This window comes from Magallana gigas, chromosome 9 (genome assembly GCF_963853765.1).
Source record: "Magallana gigas chromosome 9, xbMagGiga1.1, whole genome shotgun sequence".
Classification (NCBI taxonomy): domain Eukaryota; kingdom Metazoa; phylum Mollusca; class Bivalvia; order Ostreida; family Ostreidae; genus Magallana; species Magallana gigas.
Genome location: NC_088861.1, coordinates 33,860,856 through 33,888,833, shown reverse-complemented (window position 1 = coordinate 33,888,833; position 27,978 = coordinate 33,860,856). Strand labels below are relative to the sequence as shown.

The 27,978-nt window shown below is 31.7% G+C and overlaps 1 protein-coding gene across 2 annotated transcripts in view; it reads right to left on the bottom strand.

Annotated features, from left to right (window-relative positions):
* LOC136271442 (uncharacterized) overlaps nt 1–20,066 on the bottom strand; it is a 46,749-nt gene extending 26,683 nt beyond the window's left edge. For both annotated transcript variants that reach the window (XM_066071484.1, XM_066071485.1), the window contains exons 1-2: nt 19,976–20,066; nt 4,662–4,848 (exon numbers count right to left, since the gene is read on the bottom strand). The gene's annotated coding sequence lies outside the window, so the exon portion shown is untranslated. The remainder of the gene's footprint in view (nt 1–4,661; nt 4,849–19,975) is intronic.
* Between the last annotated feature and the right edge of the window lie 7,912 nt (nt 20,067–27,978).

Genomic DNA, 27,978 nt, shown 5'->3' with positions numbered 1-27,978 from the left:
TCCGTAAAATCACATATCTTAGTTATTATGTACGTATTCAAACATTTAAGCGTCGAAACAATTTGTTTCTTCAGAAATTAGTTTCTATAACGCAGATTTACACATTGATGACGTCATGACTAAACGTTGATTGTCGTGTGAATTTGATCGGAAAGCATTGTAAACATATTAAGAAAATATAACTTATCTAAGAACTCTAATATAGTATTGAGGTGTGATTTATTGAGAATTGAACATAATAGTACCGGGAGAGATGTTAGTTTTATCAAGCATTCGCTAAAAAGGTATTTAAATTTGCTTTTATTCCTCGGCCAGGCTTTCCTCTGTCGTTGTTCACGATATAAAAGTCCGACTAGAACAACACTACCCCGTATATATTGAACTTGAAATTTTAAAAGTAACGTAAGTTTGATCAATGCTTAAACTAAAAAGTGCTGCTAGAATCGCATGTTGTGTGATGTTTTGATGCAACATACCGTTTTCTGTGCTAACTTTATAAAGGTTGGGAAGGTTTTAGAAGAGCCGGAAGAATATCTATTTATTCAAGAAAAACAGAGTTCTAGCAGCGGTTTGGATTAAACTGAGATGTTTTGCCTTCACTTAGTATGCTATGGAAACCGCGGAGTAGTGTTGTTCTATCTTATTTTATGTTAAAGAATATACGTAAGCTAGTTATAGTTGTCACGTGATCATGCAGCAATGTGCCACTCGATTCTATTGCACTGACATCTAATATAAAAGACAACACTAATTTTTTATCTTATTCAAAATAGTTTTTTTATTTTCACGATTTTGAATATAACAGTCTAAATAAGACGCTAAATTACCCATATGCTTCCTTAACACCCACTGCGTAACTAGAACCTTTCATTCTGCTGACGGACATGTGCGTGAAGTTGAAGAGCGTGTAGATAGGGGTGACACTGTATCGCATCTTGTTCGACCTAATCACAAACTTGTGCCACTAGTCGTGTCTTAATTGTAGTACATGAGCTTTGTTTGATACATTTCATCATTTTGTTATGACCCCTTTCGAAGAAGGGAGGGCATATTGATTTGCTGATGTCTGTCGGTCGGTCAACCAACAGTTTCCGTTCATATTCTTCGCAGAGGATGAACATATTGAATTAAAATTTAGTATACAGGTTTATATGGATACTATCTAGGTCAATTTCGATATTGGATACGATCAAGCAATTTTCAACAGAGTTATGGCCCTTGGACGTAGAAAAATACCAGTTATTTGCAGTTTCCGCTCATTTTCTTCGCAGAGGATGAACATATTGAATTGAAATTTAGTATACAGGTTTATCATGATAATATCTAAGTAAAATTTGATATTGGGTACGATCAAGCAATTTTCGACAGAGTTATGGCCCTTGGACGTAGAAAAATTCCAGGTATTTGCAGTTTCCGCTCAATTCTTCGCAGAGTATGAACAAATTGAATTTAAATTTGGTATACAGGTTTATCGTGATAATATTTAGGTGAAGTGCGATATTGGGTACAATCAAGTAATTTTTTTACAGAGTTATGGCCCTTGGAAGTAGTAAAATTCCAGTTTTTTGCAGTTTCCGCTTATTTTCTTCGCAGAGAATGAACATAAAGGAATGAAATTTGGTATACAGGTTTATCATGACGATATCTAGATAAAGTTTGATATTGGGTACGATCAAGCAATTTTCGACAGAGCAGAGTTATGGCCCTTGGACGTAGAAAAATTCCAGTTATTTGCAGTTTCCGCTCATTTTCTTCGCAGAGGATGCACATATTGGAATGAAATTTGGTATACAGGTTTATCATGATAATATCGAGGTCAAGTTTGATTTTGGGTTTGATAGTGTAATTTTCGACAGAGTTATGGCCCTTGGACGTTGTAAAATTCCAGTTATTTGCAGTTTACGTTCATTTTCTGTGTGGATGTTTCGAAAGGAGGGGGTCATAAATGTTTCACAAACATCTTTTGTTAAGCTTATTTCCCTAAGAGGCATGTATTTGATTTGTATTTCATTATTTGTGATTTCTTAACAGAACTCTGACGGGGATTTTAACAATACGGAAGTTATCTGTTCCTCTTTTGAATTTTATATTGTCCCTGTTATATATGTTGTGTGCATTCGGGAGACCACGGTTATTTGTAGGTATATCTGCCATATCTGTGTTGTATACAGGCCCAAAGAGTAATTTTTATTCTAATGCAAAATGTCAATCACTGTCTTAATATTGTATATGCTTAGTATCAGTCTTAACCAATACTTTATTTTTACATAACTGTTATAAATCTTTAAGTTTTTAAACGCACAAGGCGTTGACATGACGTAAAATCTGGATACAATATTTTATAAAACATTATTTTAGTAACTATTTCGATTATATCAAGTTGAAATGGGAAACGATATAATACAATATTTACATTCCAAATATTTTTTGCATATAAAGCGTATGAAAATATACTGCAGTTATAAGACTGTATCAAACACAGGGTACTCAAAGGTTAGAATGACTAGTTTTATTATGACGTCACAAACGTTGAACACTGTAAAATGCAACGTCTCAAGCGAGAATCAAAGTTCACGCTTGTGGCTGTTATAGTGGTTCTTCCATTAATATGAACTTACCCTTAGGATTAAAAAGAAATTTTGACGTATAAATCACATTTGCAGGCAAGGCAAGAAGTTAACGAAAATGTAAATATAAGCATTAAATCGTTATTTTTTTGAAAGATATAGCCTCATAACTGCAGCGGTGTGTGCATACAAATTTTACTCAATTTGTATGAACACACCGCTGCAGTTATGAGACTATATCTTTCAAAAAATAATGAGTTAATGCTTAAATATAATTATTACATGTAGTTCGTTTAAAAGTCATTAAACTCCTTTTTTCATGTATTTTTCAAATTCGGCATAATGATTATCATGAATTGGTTATTGTGTATGCTGTTTATGAATTATCTGTTTTCTGTAAATATTTGTAAGATGGCTTACTTTGTTTTTGTAGCCTCTTGCCTTCAAGATAGAGGACGTTAATAAAATGTTTTACCAAAAGACATTGTTGGCGCTTGTTGGTGCGCAATGATGAAAAACAAAACTTAATTTACCTTCCCAACACCCTATCAGTAGCAAAATAACAAATGTGTATTTTTAAAACAAATGCTTAGAACAAATTCATTGATCAGTGACCATAACCCCTCTTCCTGCAAAAAGAAGAAATGCATTTTGTAAAAAAAGGAAGAAGAAAGAAATGATATAAATCTGGTGATTGAATATGTGACTCAAAAGTGCTTTGTTTCAGTTGGTGGGTAATGTATGGATCTGTTTATTCGGATGGAAGTACTTAAAATAGAGGAAATGATGCTATTTACGATTTGTAGGTAAAATGCAATACAAGAAAAAGGCATTTTAAACCTTTATCCTCTTGTTTTATTTGAAAGTTGAATTGAACAAAATTCACGGAAGGGAATACTCCACGTGATTCCGAGTTAGATACCGAGTGGTCTCGTTATACTATAGGATGAACTTTTATTGCCAAAAAAAACCGCTTGCGATATGATTCTTCTGAAGTTCAGAACATTTAATATCGTTGTAATTTATAGAAAGAAAATTCCTTTCAAATTACTGTTTAAATATATAACCGTGTAAGGTTACCCTTTGTTTTAAATGCGTCAGTTATACAAGCGTTTTAATTAAACGAAATAAAATGAAAATGTTGTTATGCAGATGTATAAACGATCCACGTTAGTGTTTATTTACGCATGACCGCCGCGGGAAAAGTATATGAGGAGAACATCATCGGAAAAGAGGATGACACAAAGATTTTTTTTTCCCTTTTTTTTGTTTTTTTTTTGTTTTTTTTTTTTTTACAAATTTAGACTGAAAATTTTCTTTTAATGTTAAAAAAATTTCCTTACGAAAAAATAACTATTATCAATAAATCTATAGACCACCATTTTATTTCATACCTGATCAGAGAATAGATAAATTAAAAACAGAACGTCAGTATTACAATGTATCACTTTCGAGGGCCCCTTGATTCAAAACATTAGTGTCTTTATCATTTTCTTTCTTTTGTCTACGAATGCGTAAGCCTGCTACCAGTATATCGACCACGCTTTTGCGTCAACTTCTTGTGTACATTCTGAAAAGGCTTCAGACATCACGTGATTAGATGATAATGAATATTTCAAACAGGGGCATTTACAGAATGATCCGGTCAGTAAAATGTTAATTGGAAATTATCCTCAATACTTTTAAATGTGTTTGAATTAAATTATTATTTACAGAAAGTTTCTGACTGATGTTGATCATCGATCACACTGAAAAAGAGGTTGGGTCTGGTTTCCCACATAGCAAAAAAGCGGCCTACCATCTGGATAAACATCCTTGAATTTTATCAAAACGTTTAATAGGACGTTATTTCTGTTTCTAATCAGGCCTGAGCGAACTATTTTATGATGAAGTATTGTATCTAGTTTGCAAAACAATCTGTCGCCTCTTAGAAATTGTTTAAGATACTCATTTAAAAACATGTTTCCACAATTTTTAGTTTTTTAATAAAAATTAAATATGATTAAACGACTTTTTTGTATTATTAAGGTAAACACATTTATAAAAAGAAAATGCTACTAGGTAGAAATACATGTACAAAATGTTATATGTTACCTCCAAACAAGACTCCGTCCTCAGCAACTGTTAAGGATTTGATCCTAAACGGCTGACGGACTATTGATCTTGCTGTTGGTTTCGTTGCTAGGGATCGATATTTTTGTATGTGGCTCTGTGCTGATTTCCTAGAGCTGAATTAGTTAAAAACTTGGAAGCATAGCAATTCGACCTGGTGTGTTCGTTCCTGAATTTTCAAAAAATAGTGTCATTTTAGTGTCATATATTTTGTTTTGTTTCTAGAGTTGGTATATGCTCAATATTCTTTATCATTGTCTAATTTGATGATGACAAAAGCTTGATGTGATGACCGTTTTTCTACAGCAAAGTAAGTTTGTGTAGCCCTGCATTTGCAAGTTGGAAAAATTATGGGTTAAATATAAATAATTAGTAGCTCTATGGCTGAAGAAATGATAATAAACAAATCAACGTCAGGAACCGCTGTGACTACAATGTACCATAAAAAGGTGGTTAATATGCTTGTACAATGTATCAATACACATCAAAACCTATTTTTTATCAATAGTATTTTAAAACCTAAAAGAATGGTAAAAGATTAAATTAATGTAGTAATTATGTTTTCAGTTTTATGTCCGGTCTTGCGTAAGCTGTATTGATTACAGTGATGAACAGAGTTTCGGTTTCGATTATAAAAAACCGCCCCACAGATGTGTCACGCTAGAAAGAATTGGACCTATTTTTTGCATTTCAGTATAAGTTATCAATTTTCAACGTAAAAGGTGTTTTCTGAAAATCGTGATGCACTATTAAATATCATACACAATGAAACCTCAAGCGAAAACATTTTCCCTTTAAACGGCTGCAGTAAGTTTGCATCCCAGTTCTGTTGCTTTTTTTGCTATAGTATCTTTTAAAATATCTTATTTAAACATTAAGTCTGCACGTTAGCATTATTAAGTATTTGTGAGTCAATAAACAGTACAAAAAGCAAGAAAAAGACGAATACGTTATTACTCGTTGTATATCTTTAATGATATAGCTTCACTATAAAACATGTATGGAACGCCTAAACTGCCTTTTGTAGATAATTTTCTTAATATGATAATACTCCAATATTACATGCTGATACTTTAACATTACATGCACGTACTTTTACATTACATGCTTATACTTTAACATTACATGCTGGTATTTCGACATTACATACTGAAATTAAACATTACATGCTGTTACTCCCTCATTATATGATACTTTATAATTACATGCTGATAGTTTAACATTACATGCTAATACTTCTTCATTTATGATGGAACTTTGTCATTATCTGCTGATAAATCTTCATTATTTGCTGTTACTTTATCTTGACATGTTGATATTTCATAAAATGATGATATTTCATTATGCGGTGGTTCTAAATTAGCTTTGTTTTCCCTTGGACCGAAATGTCACACTTTCATTGGTTTAAACATAGCACGTGATTGCCTCATATATCTCTATATTTGTTTGGTGAGAAATAATATAAGGCAATATGGTTGTCATTAGCCGAAGTTTCGCTTACTCATTTCGAAATTTCATAGTAGTTAATACATAAATCGCATGCCATAAGTACTTAAAGTATTTGGAGTAATTACCCTTTGAAATTCTTTAAAATTAGAATAGTTGCCCTTAGAATATATTGACGTCACATTGTTTTGTCTGGTGCAGAACAAAATGGCAACGTCGAAATTTGCTAAAATCTATGCAGAAGAAAGGGTAAAAACATTTAAAATTGAGTAGCAACAAAACATTGTAAGTAAACATGGGTGAAGCAAAAAAATTTATAGAGTATTTGAAAGGGTGAGATTGAAATTTTTGAGTTTTAATGAGTTAAATTGAACGAGATGTTAGGCATCTTGTACATGGCTTTGCGTTGATCATCGCTATTTGTGAATAAATATGTCGCTTGATAATCCTCGGGAAAACAAAACACTTAGGCCAAAACAAATTCATGATTTGTTTCTCAGGCACCGCCGCATCAGTAAAATCATAGCCGCATCATACTTTTTTATCGTTATTTTCCGGATTTTTCATATCTAATCATATTCGGTTTTCTCTATTATGAAATCAATGTAAACAAACGCTCAGAACAAATGCTTGTCTCTGCCAGTGAAAAACGTTATTTTATCTGAAACATCTACCCAGTGACAAACCTAGGGGGCTACCTCGGCTATAAATACAAGTGTATGTAAATATAATTACTCGCTTTGTGGTTGGTAACTGTGCCAGAATTTCCTCAGAAAGAGAGGTTGACGTTGCCCTGTGTTCTGAGTTCACAATAATGAACGTTAACCCCAAATGCAAAAGAATGATAATGATCTAATTCACTTGACATTTTCATAGCCTAAGTTAACCCCTGTTGTGATTAATAACTAGCGACTGTCTTATCTTCAGAGGTTATAAATACGGTTGATGCAACCACATACTGTGTACTGGAAATTCTACAACCGATGTTTACAACTTTAGTTGCTGATATTACAATTAGTTGGTAACTTGTAATTAATTAATAACTCTGTCAAGTTAGTGCTAAAATAATCATAAACTGTTTGTCTACAGTTATCTTTAAACATTTAGAAATTCTGTACAACCAACTATATGACGGTTGTAATTGGGTCAAAGGGTTGGACTAATACCTCCAAAATACACTTAAACACATTGTCTACCTGATTTCTCAAATTTCGCCCTATTTTTTTTGTGAGGGAGAACGTCAAAGGTGAAGTCTCCCTAAACTCATTTAAGTTTGCTCTGGTTGGTCCCTGTTAACTCAATCACTGAAATTGAAGCCTCTGTGATATTGCATAGAAGCAGGAATAAAGGACAATTGTATTGTTTGAGAATTTTATGATGACCATTTACTTTTCCTTGATTTCTGTCCTCAAGGCACTGGAGATTGATAAAAAAAAAAAACCTAAATGAATGCATTATTTGATAAATTTTTATATGGCAAATTCAACTAGTAAAATGCCAGAAGAATTTCCCTACTTCAGTTAAGACTTCTGTTATTACTGTAGAGGGAAAATGCGGGCCGCAAAATGAAGCAGGGGCATAAACCATTTGTCATGGTTGTTCAAAAACTCAACCTATGAAAAGAAAACAGAAACAGTTTAAACTAAAAAGAACAAATTAAAACAAATGTTTAAACGTTGCCAATGTATCAGCTTGATGAATATGTGCTGATGAGTACACAAATAAATCATACTGTATAATATGGGTTACCGTCAATGTAAATTTTGTCTAAAAAAACCAAAACAAAACAAAAACAAAAAAAAACCTGCCTGCCTCATCAACATTTCAAAAGTTTGGCCCGAAAAACTAATGACTAATTTTTTTGGTCTTATTGGGTTAGTTACTGACTTACAACGGAAATATATTGGGTTAATCAATCTCATAGACGGCTTGTTTTCGCCTCACCATCTATGAGATTGATCAACCCAATATATATCCGCAGTGAGTCAGTAACTAACCTAATAAGTAATAATATGCAGCGGGATTGTGGTTCCATAAAACTCGGGAATATTACGACGAAGAGAGTAAAAGACTAAATTCAAGCTTCGTTTACGTTGACTTCCTTATATAAAAATGGACACTCTTCGAACCCGATTGGTTATTAATAACATCTATATTGCTAAGGGCTTGTGTCACTCAGGTTAAACTGAATTCTAGAAGGAATGGGGACACTGTCACCTTCATTATGTTTGTTGGAACCTGCACCGAAATCTTCCTATGTCATACGACCAGCAGTCTCCTAATTAATACTCGTCTTTGTTTAAGTGCCTTCAAATTCGAGTCCATTTTATTTATAAGTACGTTTTATGTCGTAGGTTGATTGTTTTATTTCTGCAGGCAGGCGCCTTCAAATGGCGCTTACTTTAGTCCTATTGGTTTTGGAGCTTCTACACCATTAAGCAGTGACTTAACTGCTCCTCTAGGGGAATCAGAGCACGAGTATCATTAAGTAGATCAAAGCGCACGCACGTAGCATCTTTCATCGGGAAGGGGGGCAGACCTACCTCTCAATCTCGAAAAGTAAATAGAAAATTGGGGGAGGGGTGGCAGTTATTCTGTATCATAAAATATTTAATCTATTGATCTACATATGATCGAATTTTCAAATATACAAATATACATATGTATTTTCATCTTGTTTGAAAAAGATAATGGTAACCACGTATATATACGAAAATCAGTGAAAAATTAGAGTTGAATTTGGGGTACTAAGAGCCAAATTTTTTTTTTTCAAGCCCTGGGCGCCGCCATATTAGCCGCAATTTTGTTTTGAAAAAGTTAGCTCGATCATCAAATGACTTGTGCTTATCGATGTTTATTGCCCCTAAAGTCAATTAAAAACTTTTCCAGGTTATATTTGTAAGTAATTTAAATTGAAATAAATGACTATGCATCCCAGATAGGTATCAACAATGCTTTAATCAAGAAATACGACTAGTTTTACGTATTATGTAATTATTAAATGGAAAATAAAAACATTAACGCAAAGGTACCGATTTTCTAAACAATAAATTAAGCAGCAAAACATTCCTCAACATATAAAATTGAAAACCACTGAAAGAAGACAGAGGAAATTTCTCGGAAATACCAAGTACATTTCGTCGGCTATTTTCGACAAAACATGTTTTACATGGAAACATGACGTCATAATATACACTAAGCACGTGACGCAACGTTTAGTTGAACTTTGGTTTATGATTTAAAGCAGACAATGAATTTTATTCTCTCTTAAAAAAAATAAAACAGTACTATTTCTGTTTTAACCAAATAATTTGCTCTCGGACCAACAGTTACACCGTTTACATATTATTTTTAATGTCTATACTGACAAAGTGCCAAATGATTGGGTTCAGAATGTACAATTTAAGACCAAAAAATACCCCCGGGGACTAGATTGCGAGCGCCAAGGTTCGCAGCAAGCATGCAGGCATTCTTTAAATGTAAATGACCTTTTTAATAGACAGCACATAATCAAATAGTAATAGTTGTTGCTTATCTTTATCTAAACTAGTCTTAGTGGACCTTAGTCCTATCTGATCAATCTCCAAAACAGAGAAACAGCTCAGTTTAAAAACCCTACAGGCATCCACGTGTCCTGAGTTTTAGCGTATTTCGATACCGAGGCGACGCTTTCCTATTTTATAGAACCACTGCATAGTGAAGTACCAGCATATAATAATGAAGTACCAGCATATAATGTTAAGGTATCAGCACAAAATGTTAAAGTATCATCATGTAATGTTGAAGTATCTGCGTGTAATGTTAAACTATCAGCATGTAATGTTGAAGTAAAATCACATAATTAAAATTATCCACATAAGGCAGTTGAGGTGTTCCATAAACATGCCTGAACAAGTTTTAATATTATACAGAAGGAAATATTTTTTAATTCAAGGCAACGGTAAGAAGTGTTTATTGAATATACGCCAAGTCTCTTCTCTACCCATTTTGATATTGAGTCTAAACTGTTTTTGTGATAACTAAAGCTTATGAAAAGGTGTCGGGTTTCGAGTTTTGTAAATACGCCTTGCAGCTGTGTCGTTTTTGAATAGCGTTGAATACCGTAATGCATTATTACATGCAATGCAAATTTAAACTGATATTTAATTCTGAAAAATTGGATCCGGGGTTAAGGCTAGACGCTATCAAATATTCAACGACCACGCTTTTGTTATTGATTTTCCTATTCTAGGTATGCGAAATAGAGGACAAAAAAAAGAACACATAGTTTGTTATGTAATATTTAAATAACAATGTTATGGCATATCACTAAAAAATTCAGTAAACTCGGGGTAGCAAATATGTATTTATGTAAATAATCCATTAATTAATGGGTTTATACTGAAGATAATTTTTCCGTTACCATTTATGAACAGGAAAGAGTTTTCAAAGATTCTTAACTACTCATACGAAATGTTAAGAACAGACCATATTTTTTTTATTACGTTAATTACGTGTTGTTATTTCTTTACCATTTGCTATACGTATAATGACTGTACAAAGCTAGCCGTCTTTTTTTAAATGCCTACATAGTATTTAACCTCAAATTTAGTTTACAAAATTATCAGATATGCCCTTGAACTTAAAATACCAAAATATCACATACCAACTATATAACATTACCAAAACATAGCCTTACTGACGCCAATACCTTAAAGGTATGCAGGTTAAAAAAAGTTACTTAACTTTAACACTGGCTCATTGTGGTAAACTTCTGCAAGGAGATAATTCAAAATCGGATGATTTATTCAAGAGGAAAATTGTTTGTAAAACTTCTAGAAAAGCAAAACTTTTTAGATACACTTCAATGTGATTTATATCAACTAAATTTTTATGCCTATTTTTTTTTTTTTAGAAAGTTTGCATAAACATGTACCTTACAGACAATGTTGAAAATATGAACGAAATTCATACTTAAAAAACTCTGACGAGCATATTGTGGCTGTGTTAATATGTTTACTATTACGATTAATAAAACAAGAACAAAAAACACAGCTAATGTGAAAATGAGTCATTATTGTTTAATTTTAAACCAACTGTTTAACTTGTTTTTACAATCAATGATTTCCTACTTGCATTAACAAACTTCTGTACAGAATTGAATGAAGTCACTTTTTTTTTAAATTCAAAAAATATGAATGCCCGCAAAATTAGTTAGCACTGCTATTATCTTAACCTGTATCTTCTGATTAGTTTGTTTAGTCGGTACCTGTAGATTAACACACATACCATTATTCTATTGTTGACTCAAACTTTAATATAGAACATTATGTCAGATATACTTTAATTTTTATTTCTTGTTAAAACACATTTTAAAATAGAACGTTTCGTCAGACTGAGCGCTATTTTTTTATGGGTTTTTAATTATCATTTTGTTTAAAGTCTTGGATTACAATATTATCAAATTATGCTCTACTTAATCTATTACGGCAACCAACGATTGAAAGACACATTTATTTATTTATTTATTTTTCATATAAATTTACTTTCGTGTCCTAATCAGAAGTAAAAGAAATCCCTCTCTAGCCTATTAGCAACACGCAGAGTTATTGAACGTTCCTTTTTTTTTTATTACTTGAAAGTTTTTCAACAACATGTAATCATTCTATTAGTTACCAGGTTAAAGATAAATAAACAATAAACTTTACAAAGTAAAGCAATTCTTGTCCTTGCATAATGACTTATGGTGAGAAAATTATCTATGCTAATTGTGTTGTTTTTATTATGAATTCACTGTTTGTCAAAAAGTCGCTTCTGAAAGGTATAAACATAATTATTAACCAACAATTCCACAATATTTGCAAGAACTTCATTTCTCTGTTCCTATGTCAAACACCAAGGGTAATATTTCTATGTTTTGATTTAAAATGATATGACATAAAAATGTAATTGTAGATGAAAACAAAATAGCAGCATATAATAGAGTGCAACATTGTATTCACAATAAGATATCGGAAACGCACACAGGTGTTTGATCGTCCTTTGTCGTTTATTTCTCAAAAAGCTAAAATGAAAGTTTATATATATATATATATATATATATATATATATATATATATATATATATATATATATATATATATATATATCCGTATTAAGATAACTTTATATTTTGCAAATACTTTCTCAGAAAACTTAAATTTGTTGTTATTCTTACTATTTATCAATTATCCTGCAATTACTATTACTGCAAGCCCCTTCGGCCTTCAAATAAGACAAAAGATAAAAAATTTATGTCCCAAATTTGTCGTTTTAGAGTTAATATTAACTCTTGATTAGAACATCTTACTACTGTTACTATTTTACAATAAATACGTGTATCTTACACAAAAGTGTCTAATCGCACAAATATTTACATATACATAATCCATGTCTTAGCGGAAAATCTATTTTTCATACTACTTATACAGGATTTTTCAATCAATATGGAAGATTGCATAGGGAAAGAGATAATTTGTTTTATAGAACTGAGAAGATTAAGTTACAACTTAATTTCTTTTCTTCAAATTAATTTCTTTTCTAAACCCCGAACAAAAAGTTTTCTTTTACTTACTGAAGTCCACCTATTCCCTCTAAAAAAACAAACTAGATGCTGTCATTAGACAGTAATACCCGCACCAAGTGTTTGCCCCTAAAAACACTGTTTTATACCAGTTTAATTAAAAGTGAAGGCCACATGCAAATGTACATGTAATACATTTAAAATTTATAATTTTCATAACTGAAGGATGAGATCCCTTCCCATATGATAATACACATGAGCAGCACGTTATGTGCAATTTGGGGTTGAACTGTTTGCAGTAAATTTTCAGTTAATCAATAATCTTAACATTTCATGTCATAGAAAATATAACGGTCTATATAATTATTACAAACAAAATTAAAAATTAAATTATGCCCCCTCCCCGTGGCGGTTGCCGGTTTTAGATTTGCTTCTGTGTGCATACATATGTACATCATCGTGTGCACAGATTTAGAGAAGGGGTGGGGGGGAGGGGTCCAGACCCCCCCCAATGAAAATTCATTTATATCAATTGTAAAATTACCAAAAATACACATTGGACCCCAATGTTCTTACAGACATGTAAACGCTCTAACCCACAGCGCTTCAATGTTAGGTACCATTATTGGGGGGTGGGGGGGGGGTTAATATTTAATTAATATTCAATATACTTTATTGTTTATCTCAATAGGAAGTATACATCACAATAGGCAGGTGTCCTGCACCACCTTAAAGCTGTTATTTACCTAATAAAATGGTGCAAGTGGATTTAAAGAATAGGTCATAAAAATACATGCATGTTACAAATAACTGATCTTTGTCTGAAGTTACGTACACAACACAGGTCTGCAGGTATCATAAGCGGGTACTAGTTTTACCCAGCTCTTCGATTAGATGGGTTTGCGTGTATACAAACATGTCTGTGTTTTCCATATGCAGAAAAGGATTAGTTAAGATCAGCTAAAGGAATTAATAATTGTGTTTTAATTTGATTATCATTACGATGATGACCAATATAGGTAAGCATAATACATGTATTAGCAGTAGCACAATATAATGAGAAGCCAGCATACATAGGTTCTACTTTCACTTTCTAAATGTGATCTCCCTTTGACAGCATACTGTATCATCATCTTTTAATATTTAAATAAGCTTATCATCGTTACCTATCCTATCGCATTTGTAAAGCCTAATGATGTCCCTGCTTTGTTTAGGAGACTTTACAATTGCCCCAAATAGGCGAATACACATGCATATAACATTTTGTTTATAAATCTGAAAAATTGAATTAAGCAATTTCAAAATGTTAATGTGCATCAGGAGAGAAAAAGCAATCAATAAATGATTTAAAATTTGCTACTGCACACATGTTAGAATGTATTTAGTAGACTGAATCTTAAGAACCAGGTTAGATTGGGGGGGGGTGAATGTGGAGTATAAACATTTATAATTTGAATCATTTATTGTTATAAATTTTAACTTGTCAATGAATACTAGTTATTGATCCCAAGGTATAAATATGACCTCTGATCATATCTCAATAGATCATTTGTCAATTATGCAAGGTGTAATGTAATTGTTTTTAAAGAATAACGTTTTTTACTATTTTATAAAAGTTTTTGGACACCCAAATTATATTTTGATTTAATAGATCATTCGACAATTAAGGGGGGGGGGGGGTTATATTTGAGTTTGTTTGGGGGTAGGGGTTCCAAGTCATATATTTGACAATTTTTTAATGTAATTTGAAATAAGACAGTCATGAAAAATTGGATCCGGGGTTAAGGCTAGACGCTATCAAATATTCAACGACCACGCTTTTGTTATTGATTTTCCTATTCTAGGTATGCGAAATAGAGGACAAAAAAAAGAACACATAGTTTGTTATGTAATATTTAAATAACAATGTTATGGCATATCACTAAAAAATTCAGTAAACTCGGGGTAGCAAATATGTATTTATGTAAATAATCCATTAATTAATGGGTTTATACTGAAGATAATTTTTCCGTTACCATTTATGAACAGGAAAGAGTTTTCAAAGATTCTTAACTACTCATACGAAATGTTAAGAACAGACCATAATTTTTTTATTACGTTAATTACGTGTTGTTATTTCTTTACCATTTGCTATACGTATAATGACTGTACAAAGCTAGCCGTCTTTTTTTAAATGCCTACATAGTATTTAACCTCAAATTTAGTTTACAAAATTATCAGATATGCCCTTGAACTTAAAATACCAAAATATCACATACCAACTATATAACATTACCAAAACATAGCCTTACTGACGCCAATACCTTAAAGGTATGCAGGTTAAAAAAAGTTACTTAACTTTAACACTGGCTCATTGTGGTAAACTTCTGTAAGGAGATAATTCAAAATCGGATGATTTATTCAAGAGGAAAATTGTTTGTAAAACTTCTAGAAAAGCAAAACTTTTTAGATACACTTCAATGTGATTTATATCAACTAAATTTTTATGCCTATTTTTTTTTTTTTAGAAAGTTTGCATAAACATGTACCTTACAGACAATGTTGAAAATATGAACGAAATTCATACTTAAAAAACTCTGACGAGCATATTGTGGCTTTGTTAATATGTTTACTATTACGATTAATAAAACAAGAACAAAAAACACAGCTAATGTGAAAATGAGTCATTATTGTTTAATTTTAAACCAACTGTTTAACTTGTTTTTACAATCAATGATTTCCTACTTGCATTAACAAACTTCTGTACAGAATTGAATGAAGTCACTTTTTTTTTAAATTCAAAAAATATGAATGCCCGCAAAATTAGTTAGCACTGCTATTATCTTAACCTGTATCTTCTGATTAGTTTGTTTAGTCGGTACCTGTAGATTAACACACATACCATTATTCTATTGTTGACTCAAACTTTAATATAGAACTTTATGTCAGATATACTTTAATTTTTATTTCTTGTTAAAACACATTTTAAAATAGAACGTTTCGTCAGACTGAGCGCTATTTTTTTATGGGTTTTTAATTATCATTTTGTTTAAAGTCTTGGATTACAATATTATCAAATTATGCTCTACTTAATCTATTACGGCAACCAACGATTGAAAGACACATTTATTTATTTATTTATTTTTCATATAAATTTACTTTCGTGTCCTAATCAGAAGTAAAAGAAATCCCTCTCTAGCCTATTAGCAACACGCAGAGTTATTGAACGTTCCTTTTTTTTTTATTACTTGAAAGTTTTTCAACAACATGTAATCATTCTATTAGTTACCAGGTTAAAGATAAATAAACAATAAACTTTACAAAGTAAAGCAATTCTTGTCCTTGCATAATGACTTATGGTGAGAAAATTATCTATGCTAATTGTGTTGTTTTTATTATGAATTCACTGTTTGTCAAAAAGTCGCTTCTGAGTGGTATAAACATAATTATTAACCAACAATTCCACAATATTTGCAAGAACTTCATTTCTCTGTTCCTATGTCAAACACCAAGGGTAATATTTCTATGTTTTGATTTAAAATGATATGACATAAAAATGTAATTGTAGATGAAAACAAAATAGCAGCATATAATAGAGTGCAACATTGTATTCACAATAAGATATCGGAAACGCACACAGGTGTTTGATCGTCCTTTGTCGTTTATTTCTCAAAAAGCTAAAATGAAAGTTTATATATATATATATATATATATATATATATATATATATATATATATATATATATATATATATATATATATATATATATATCCGTATTAAGATAACTTTATATTTTGCAAATACTTTCTCAGAAAACTTAAATTTGTTGTTATTCTTACTATTTATCAATTATCCTGCAATTACTATTACTGCAAGCCCCTTCGGCCTTCAAATAAGACAAAAGATAAAAAATTTATGTCCCAAATTTGTCGTTTTAGAGTTAATATTAACTCTTGATTAGAACATCTTACTACTGTTACTATTTTACAATAAATACGTGTATCTTACACAAAAGTGTCTAATCGCACAAATATTTACATATACATAATCCATGTCTTAGCGGAAAATCCATTTTTCACACTACTTATACAGGATTTTTCAATCAATATGGAAGATTGCATAGGGAAAGAGATAATTTGTTTTATAGAACTGAGAAGATTAAGTTACAACTTAATTTCTTTTCTTCAAATTAATTTCTTTTCTAAACCCCGAACAAAAAGTTTTCTTTTACTTACTGAAGTCCACCTATTCCCTCTAAAAAAACAAACTAGATGCTGTCATTAGACAGTAATACCCGCACCAAGTGTTTGCCCCTAAAAACACTGTTTTATACCAGTTTAATTAAAAGTGAAGGCCACATGCAAATGTACATGTAATACATTTAAAATTTATAATTTTCATAACTGAAGGATGAGATCCCTTCCCATATGATAATACACATGAGCAGCACTTTATGTGCAATTTGGGGTTGAACTGTTTGCAGTAAATTTTCAGTTAATCAATAATCTTAACATTTCATGTCATAGAAAATATAACGGTCTATATAATTATTACAAACAAAATTAAGAATTAAATTATGCCCCCTCCCCGTGGCGGTTGCCGGTTTTAGATTTGCTTCTGTGTGCATACATATGTACATCATCGTGTGCACAGATTTAGAGAAGGGGTGGGGGGGAGGGGTCCAGACCCCCCCCCCCCCCCTCCCCCAATGAAAATTCATTTATATCAATTGTAAAATTACCAAAAATACACATTGGACCCCAATGTTCTTACAGACATGTAAACGCTCTAACCCACAGCGCTTCAATGTTAGGTACCATTATTGGGGGGTGGGGGGGGGTTAATATTTAATTAATATTCAATATACTTTATTGTTTATCTCAATAGGAAGTATACATCACAATAGGCAGGTGTCCTGCACCACCTTAAAGCTGTTATTTACCTAATAAAATGGTGCAAGTGGATTTAAAGAATAGGTCATAAAAATACATGCATGTTACAAATAACTGATCTTTGTCTGAAGTTACGTACACAACACAGGTCTGCAGGTATCATAAGCGGGTACTAGTTTTACCCAGCTCTTCGATTAGATGGGTTTGCGTGTATACAAACATGTCTGTGTTTTCCATATGCAGAAAAGGATTAGTTAAGATCAGCTAAAGGAATTAATAATTGTGTTTTAATTTGATTATCATTACGATGATGACCAATATAGGTAAGCATAATACATGTATTAGCAGTAGCACAATATAATGAGAAGCCAGCATACATAGGTTCTACTTTCACTTTCTAAATGTGATCTCCCTTTGACAGCATACTGTATCATCATCTTTTAATATTTAAATAAGCTTATCATCGTTACCTATCCTATCGCATTTGTAAAGCCTAATGATGTCCCTGCTTTGTTTAGGAGACTTTACAATTGCCCCAAATAGGCGAATACACATGCATATAACATTTTGTTTATAAATCTGAAAAATTGAATTAAGCAATTTCAAAATGTTAATGTGCATCAGGAGAGAAAAAGCAATCAATAAATGATTTAAAATTTGCTACTGCACACATGTTAGAATGTATTTAGTAGACTGAATCTTAAGAACCAGGTTAGATTGGGGGGGGGGGGGGGGGTGAATGTGGAGTATAAACATTTATAATTTGAATCATTTATTGTTATAAATTTTAACTTGTCAATGAATACTAGTTATTGATCCCAAGGTATAAATATGACCTCTGATCATATCTCAATAGATCATTTGTCAATTATGCAAGGTGTAATGTAATTGTTTTTAAAGAATAACATTTTTTACTATTTTATAAAAGTTTTTGGACACCCAAATTATATTTTGATTTAATAGATCATTCGACAATTAAGGGGGGGGGGGGGGTTATATTTGAGTTTGTTTGGGGGTAGGGGTTCCAAGTCATATATTTGACAATTTTTTAATGTAATTTGAAATAAGACAGTCATGAACATGAATAGTATAGAACAAAACACAAACTAATACATGTATATATACATAGGAAGTATTACAAAACATAGAGGATTGATCTATATCTGGGTTCTTAAATTGAATCATATATCATGTACATATTATATTATTGTTTCTTTGTTCAAGGCATTTCAGATGGTATGTAGGTCATGATCCCAAGTGTTTTTCCTGAAATTATCAAATATCATAAAAAACATTGAGATCCCCACCTTAATCCAAAGATATTATTCCTCCTTAGGTCATGGCGCCTCAGATCATTAAGGCATGTAAGTCATGACCCAAACGGGTGTCAAAAGGGTGTGGGGTCTAACATTGAACCTTGTAGGAAGAATTGTAGACTTTATTTTAAATGGTAACTTGAAAACAGACAAGATGATAATATAGGGTTTTCATAATCATATATTGACTGTTACTGGCAACATATAGGGTTTATTAGATCTGACCCCTTGGGTCATCCCCACCCCTCAGGAATTTGAAATTACCATATATCTCAGAAACTGTTATAATAATGACCCCTAAACCATATATATTCATGTTTCTGATGTCAAGGGGCATCAACTGTTATGTAGGTCATGGGCCCTGTGGTTGGTCCTGACCCCCTCAAACAGCAAGTCCCTTAATATCTTCAAGACAGTTGAGATCCCCACCCTTAAACCATATATATTCTTGTTCCTTGTGTCAAGGGGCATCAAACGGTATGTAGGTCATGGGCCCCGGGGGTGGTCATGACCCCCCTCGAACAGGAAGTACAGGAATATCTCGAAAACGGTTGAGATCCCCACCCTTAAACCATATATATTCTTGATCCTTAAAGGGCATCAAAAGATATGTAGGTAATGGGCCTCAGGGTTAAATTCAATTTTTCAAAACCGTAATGCACATCTACATTGATCTATGGAACAGTTCCTATCATACCCCAAGATATGATGTGTCTATCCATTAAATCATAAAAGGAGTTCTAGGATCTATGTTTTTTGGAAGTGATAAACGTCAATTTTCTGCTACTTTTTGACTCCCTGGATGAAATTTAAATTTTTAAAACCTTACTGCACATCTATAGAACAGTGTCTATCCATTAAATCATAAGAGGAGTCCTGGGATCTATGGGGTTTTTTTTAGTGATAAACGTCAATTTTCTGCTACTATTTGACTCCCTGGATGAAATTTTGATTTTTTAAATCTTATTGCACATCTATAGGACAGCCCCAATTATATCCCAAGAGATGACGTAGCTGCCCCAAAAGTTGTAAGAGGATTTCTGGGAACAATACTTTTTTTGCAAAAAAGCGTCACTTTTTGTTGCCCACTGATCCCCTTAATAAAAAAAAAATTCTCAAACCTGATCACACTTCAATATGACACTCCCAATCATATCTAGAAGATCATTTGGCTACTGCAAAAAGAGAATGACGTTTTTGAAACCCGTTTTTCTGTAAAAAAAAAAAAAAACAACGTCATTTTTTAGCAATTAATTGAGACCCAGGACAAAAGTGAAAATTCCGAAACCTTATTGCGCATTTATAGGATACCCTTAAACATATTCCAAGAGATGATATGTCTACTGTTGAAAATGTAGGAGGAGTTCGAGGAAGAGGGTGTTTTGTGAAAAAAAAACGTCATTTTTTACCAATTATTTGACCCCCAGGACTACCAGAGAATATTTGAAACCTTTTTACAAAACAACATGACGCCATGATGTTAAAAAATCAACCCGTGCTCTTTGTTACCTTGTTCTGGAAAGTTCCTTCCATCAAAACTAATTAAGGAAACAACTTGGCTCCATTTATTTCTTCAACATTTGGCAAACCTTAAGTTCTATATATACGTTCACAGAAAATATATTCACTCTTTACGTTGTAATTCAATACTATTTCATTGCAAGCATAAAGTTTGAAACAAACTATCGTTGACTCCGCCATAGCGTGTCCACCATCTTCTTTTTTTTTTTGCTATTTCGTACTGGCTTATTTAAAATGGAATTAGGCTATAAGAACTTTAATTAGAGTTTATGGTTATCATCTCACACGCGCTGAGCAAATTACTTGATGACTACGTATTTTTAAGTTTCAGATGCAATCGGTCACTTCATAAGAAAAAAATTAAAAATCTATTTGTTTTATCAATATTGACTCGAAATTTAATTATAAAGTATTTTCGATCAATTTTTTTTAATTAAAAACAAAACGATAAGGAACATACATCCACAAAAGGAAAAAAAAAGAAGAGAACAAAAATATGCTGCTAAGTAAAATCTAATAGAACATGTTACCTCAAAATGCGACTCCGTTTTCAGCAACTGTTTTGATCAAAACATAACAATATTGATCCTCTTTGTTTTTGGTCGTTTTGTTGTTGCCTGAAATCTATAGTCTGTAGAATTTTTGATGTAACGCAATATCGATTTTCTAGCGTTAGACTAATTCAAACAGTTGATTTTTAAGTGTCAAACTTGTAGTGCTGTTTTATGTAGAATGGGTAAATTCTCCATTATGATATATTATCATTTATATTAAGCTTAGAAAAAAAAGCAAATAAACCCCACAATTCCCCAACTGTTAACACCTTAGTAGCGAATTAAGTCAAGACACCAGGTCTAATGAAAATTGTTATGATATATCTTATGTTATGGATTCGAACCAATGAAAATTATTGTAACAATGAGTGTTATTCTTTTTAATGTATGGGATGAGTTCACCATGATTCGTGTATATATTGAAAAAAAAATGATAAATGAAAATAACCTAGGTAGGAGTGAATTTGATGATAAAACCAAACACATTTTGATCAATTTGTTTGTTTTTGTAAATATTGTTAGTCAATTTCAATTCATATCAAAATCACTTTATCTCCTGTTCATTCTTACTATTCAGAGTAGAACATAAACCGTCTGTTGTGATTTTTTAACGAGTCATTGATTCAATTCCAAAATTCAATTTCATAATGCAGACAAAATATTTCCGTGCAACATTTTTAATCGATTATAACCCGAACCACTGAAGGACGACTTCCGTAAGCCGTTCTTTGTGTTGCTTAGTAGTAAATTGAGTTTCGGTTTCAGTTTTTCTTAAGGCGCTTCGTTGATTTGTCGTTAAAAAATAATAAAAAATGAAGCTTGATTTTTGTTATTGAATATTAAACTTAAATCGTAAAAATGTGCATACGAAATAGCTTTATTTCTTGGAAGGAAGATTTTGGTATCTTTTTAAAAATATCTTCCTTATCATAAAATTTGCGAGTCAAATTTTATTTGTAAAGAATTATACATCACAAAGAAGCAGAAGAAAGAAACGGTACTATTTTCTCATGATTACTTTCTATAGTTTGAATAATAAAATTTGAAATAACATTATTCAAGTAATTGATTGTTTAAAAAAAATCAGCTATTCCACCAATTTATTGTTTTAACTATCGTTTTATCTTATAACATTCAATATTATTATCATAATTTTTACCCTTATTACGCGACATACAATCGGAAAAATAATGTTTGACCAAAATCGTGACCATGCCCCTTTAAGTAAAAATTGGCATCAACATTTAAGCATCTTAAACAAATAGATGAGCAATGTAATATCACTAATAATAAATAATTTGTATACGACGATACATTAAAGTCAGTGGCCGGGTTTACCCGGCACAAGGCCTAACTCGAATTAAAAAAAAAAAACTTAAACAACAACATTTTAAGTTTTTGTAGACGCATGATTTATTATAAAAGAAATCAAATCATAAATGTTCGCTCTGCTATTAAGTGACTAACTTTTGTGCATATATATATATATATATATATATATATATATATATATATATATATATATATATATATATATATATATATACATACTAGGTGATTTCTGTTACAATTTGAAATCCACTGAAGAGCCGATCAGGCGAAAGCGCTCTGGATTAAATTTGAGAGAAATGGATTATTGTGTTATCGTCTACTGAAAACCTTTTTCTATATATATATATATACTTTAACTCATTTTACCAACAATGCTCGCCATACAATTTTGTGACCTACATTTAGACCCGATGTAAACAACATTAAACTTCCGTAATATAAATTAAAATGTGTACTCCTATAGCACACTGCTTTTAAAGTTTCTAGTCTTATATTTGATAACTTTGTATTTAAGATGAAAAAACGCGATACCTGGTTGTAACAGCTGTATAACTTATACATTGAAATAAAGTTCTGATTGTTCACCAATCATAATGCATTTACTTTATGAAATACGCACATGTATCTTCATTTAATTGTATTATTAATAAGAACCATACATTGACCTTCAGCTTGACCTCTGGTTGCCACTTTAGACCTTGAGCCTTTTTCAAAGTATTTTATTTTTAGGATGAACACTAGGAAGTATACATTCACCAAGTAACCTGGACGATTAACACATGGCATAACTTCTATTAAATAGTTTCACGATGCCATTTCTGAATAATAAGAATAACATCTGTGTATGCACTATTTTTTTATTAAAATATTTGAAATGTGTTTTGAGTTTGTTTATCAAATGATAACAGTAAATTTTGACGAATTACCCTTTTGTGCTGGCTAGCTGCGCTCCTTATTACAGAAGACTGACCATTAAAGGGCTAGCTGCGCTCCTTATTACAAAAGACAGACCATTAAAGACCTGCAGCTCACTTTTTTCAAACGTTTGCAATTTTCGGCACTTGGGGTTGGATATTAAAGTTCAAGATTCTTTCGTCTCTTGCCCATACCCCCTCTATCTCTAATGAATGGATATTTTATAAACATTTAATTCTCTTTAGGGTTTAGACTCCAAAATATATCTGACAAGAATTTAAAAATAAGACCATCAGATATGTCAATCTAAGGATCGTGGTACTCAGGTGACCGTTAAGGTCTGTAGGTCTCTTGTTTATCGATTATAGCCTAAACGTACTAAAAGGATGATACAAAAATCGATACAAAAATTGATGTAGTTATTTTATTTTCCCGTCTTGCGTAGGCTGTTCTTTGTGTTGATCGTAGTAAATGGAGTTTTGGTTTTGTTCCTTAAAGTGCTCCGTTGATGTGTCGTTATATAAAGAATAGACACAATTTTCTGCTAAAGAATGTTTTGATGTTTCGTTATATAAAGAATAGACACTATTTTCTGCAAAAGAATTTTTTTTCGGCTTAAAGATTTTTCTGGGAAAATCTTCATCGCTATCAACTATAAAACCACAAGCGTGAACATTTGAATAGGTAATGGGTTGCTTTCTAAACAAGATTTTGGTTTTTTTTCAATTTTTTAAAACATTTTTAGTTTCACATGCACGTTTGTACGGTTATTCTTTCGTATATCAATATCCATTAGTATCTATCATATAATCGTGTCCTATCATTTAGCGTTGGACTCACTGAATTTCTGAAAACCAAATTGCATAAGAGATGATTTACATTTTGAAAAATAGGACAAGTGCTAAATGTGTTGAAGCAACACGTTATAGTTTCTGATTTTAAATATCTAATGTTCATTTTCAGTATGTTGAATTGCTTTTGTAGTTTTGTTGTAACAGTTGTAATTTCACACTATCCTCTGTCCCGAGTTTTTGCTTCCACCACTTTTTGCTTAATATTTTGATAATCATAAATACCTTTGTGCTCAAATTACGTTCATCCACTAATATGAAAAATGTCCAGACTATCTGTTTTGAAACACCCCCTCTACAGCTTCAGTTTTCAATACACATCTAAAAATTTAAAGTCGACGGGGATTTTGCAAAGCATCAGCCATTTAAAAGCCCGGATGATAACGTTGCAAAATTGCGTGAGGTATCCCGAGTACTTCCGAATGGAGAAAAAATGTAAACATTTCCCATATCCGTAGAAATTTTTTTTTATTCCTGTGAACTTTTATGAGTGAAAAATGATAATTGTTTACTGAAGATATCTTGGCTGTATTCCCTTTTATCGATTTCAACTGTATTTCATTCACCGGTATGTGTATTCATCAAAAAGTGATAGAAGCCATAACTTGGAACAGACTATAGAAAGGTCCAAAATGTTTGTTAAATATCAATAAGCTTTAGGAACGTATATATATCTCAGACCCCTCTTGTATCTTCTCCTAATGCCTGGCATTAAAAGACATAGTACTTAGTTAAACTTGTTTAAAAGGGTAATTATTGATACAGTCGATAATTTTGCTGACCTTCACTACTACTAACGGCCCCGGGGCCATGAAAGTTAGACGAGCTCACTTTAATCTTAGTCTCACTTTTACAAAAAGAATATCTGGTTGAAAAGTGAGACTGAAATCAAATTGGAGCTCGTTTTACTTTTAGGGCCCTTGGGCCTGATCTTAGAACTATTTCCATACTTATGTCGACTCGATATGCCCCGGTGATCTTTAGTTAAAAGATTCCACAGAGTATGCATCATCTGTTTCATAATTGGATATTTACTTGAGATGGACATTGATGGTAACATAATAATAAAACTTTATGATTACGCGATGACTTCAATTTTTTCTATAGTAAACTTTCCTTACTTCTGTAGCAATATACCTTCATCACCTGCATATGGTGTATTTGTCTCTCAGTTCATTGGATATACAAGATCATGGTTTTCGTATGAAAAGTTTCTAAAGCGAGGCAAGCTATTGACAAACAAGTTGATAAAAAAATTTTTCGTAAGTTCTATGGTCGATATAACGACATTGTCAGCAAATACAATTTTCCACTGGGTCGCATACTGACTGACGTTTTTCATACTTAATTGTTAGACCATAATTAATAACCTTATTGTCTACGGATATTCCCGTTTTTTTCAGATTACGACAAAGAGCACACGGCAGGTGGGACCGGTCAGCGGAGGATGCTCACTCCTCCCAGGCACCTGATCCTACCTCTATCTTTTTAGAGGTCTGAGTTGTTTTGCTTTGAAATTGTATTTCGTTTTATGGTTTTTTTAGATCGTTGACAGCTTGTTATTGTCATTTTTCATTTATGGTAAATATCTGCAAAAAAAAATAATTAAAATCTCATTTTTATATTATATATATTAAAAAAACCAAAGCAATTGAATTATTGTTTAAGTGAGTAACACTTTCACAAAGACAGACGTTTTAGATATCACATTTTTATGTACACATATTTAAATGTTAAAAACCAAAAGGTACAAAGAAGAAGACAGAAAACCTATATATTTAAACTTTGAAGCGACTCAAATATTGCTAATACAAAAACAATATACAACCGTAGATGTTAAAACCATACATTTATTCTTCTATAAAAATATTTGTATTATTAACGATTTCTACATGTTATCAGAATTAACTCGCCAAAAGTCAGATATCTTAAAAAACGTAGTTTCATTGGCTTTTACGGTCAACTAATTAAAATACAACACCGTGAATCTTAAAATCTTATTAAGTATTTTTAAAAAGTATATTAAGATAGAAAAATGAACTTTTATGTTCATTTTTAATCAACATTAATTTATAGGTAACACATAAACAATCTAAATTGCACCTCAAATCTGGGGTCTTTTATTTACAATTATATCTAGGTTATCTATTGCAGTAAACAACTGTTGGGAACCACATTATATATATATATATATATATATATATATATATATATATATATATATATATATATATATATATATATATATATATATATATAAAACTTTCGCTTTCTACTTAAAAAAAATTCCCTCCTAATCCCACCAGAAAGGCAAGTACACGCACAGTTAGTGTACATTTCAAATCTTTGGTTAGAATTACTTAAATGGTTATCCATACCATGGAATCATTTTATTAGTTAGGGTAGAAGAAGATATGTTAACGTATATTTAACAATGTAGTGCACTATAAACGAAAATAACCCTTACAGATGACTTTAAATGGAAGATAATATATGTTTGTATTGATAAATAGTATTTAATTTACTAGATGTCGAAAAACCAAGTTCTAAAAGCCATAAACACACCGATAATTGCAAAATTTCAATTTCACAATTTTGAAGAAACTACATTTATCTGTACGTACATGTATGACGTACTGATGTAGATGAACTCTATCATTTTTATGTTTAGATTTAAAATGATTCATGTATGACATAACATTTGTATTGCAAATTTTAACAAAGATATAACATATTGTATTAAAATGTATCAACAATAAGATATCTGAAACGAAATATGAGAGTTTTGACCGTCCTTACACATGATTTCTTAGGCCTAACAAAATAAAGGTGTGTTTCCGCTTTCAGGCTGAAAAAAATTAGGGTGGGTAGGTAGGCTTTTTTTCCCTCTCCATCTATTCAATTGTGCATATTAAACCATTTATCTATTTAACTGGGTAGCCCAGAGGAAAATGATCTGATGAAATTTTTCCCCGGCTGGTGGGAACATTTCTGGAGCTCAACTGGCACGACATGTACTGCCATTTGTAAATAACAAACATCTACACAACACTGATGGCATCTAAATAAGTTCTAAAAGCGTTTTTACTACTTAAATTTAGAGGACACAATAAATTTTTAAAACGGATAAAAACAAAATTTTAACAAAAAAAAAACCGGATAAAAACGGAAATTTACGAAAAAACTCGAAAAATTGCTTTTGGGTCGGCGGGTTTAAGTTAGGGTCGGTCGGGAAAGCGGAAACAAACTTTTTTTTATGTTAGGCCTTACGAAGCTAAGAAGGTAATCATAAGTGTTTCCGAATTTTGCAAGTTGTGCGCAAAATGTCCTTGTACTGAACGTCCTTGTCCAGCACTTCCATGTTAGGAAAAAAAATTCTCAATTATTTTTATAAATGTAAATTGATAACAGTTTATGGTTGTGATTATATCGTTGAAAATAATATCAACACTGGGACTAAAGCACACCAAAACTTCTCCTTATGGTCCACCTGTTCCCTTTAAAGGCAATAAAGCACGTTTCTAAATAAAACATGCTTCTATCTCCTAAAGCAAGAATAGTAAAAGACGAAATAAAAATAATGATATACATGTAACATGCGGAACAAAACATCACCATCACAACAGTCACAACTGATCGTCGGCTAGAACAACTCTTCTGTAGTATTTTTGCTTGAAATTAGTATTTGTCATTTTAGTATTAGTTCAGGTTGATTGGTTTGTTTTTCTTTTTTGCTTCTGCTCAGATTGTCGTAATTTTGAAAGATATGGGTCTTAATTGACTGTACTCATGCGCGATCTGTATTTGTAACGAACGATAATTCAGAATATCTACCTCGTTCCAGGTAATGCAGATTTATATTTCTTGATTACGATGCTAGATTTGTTTCATGGCTGTTTTCGTTTCCTACATTTTTTTAATTTTGCTGTATATGTATATAATAATGTCATT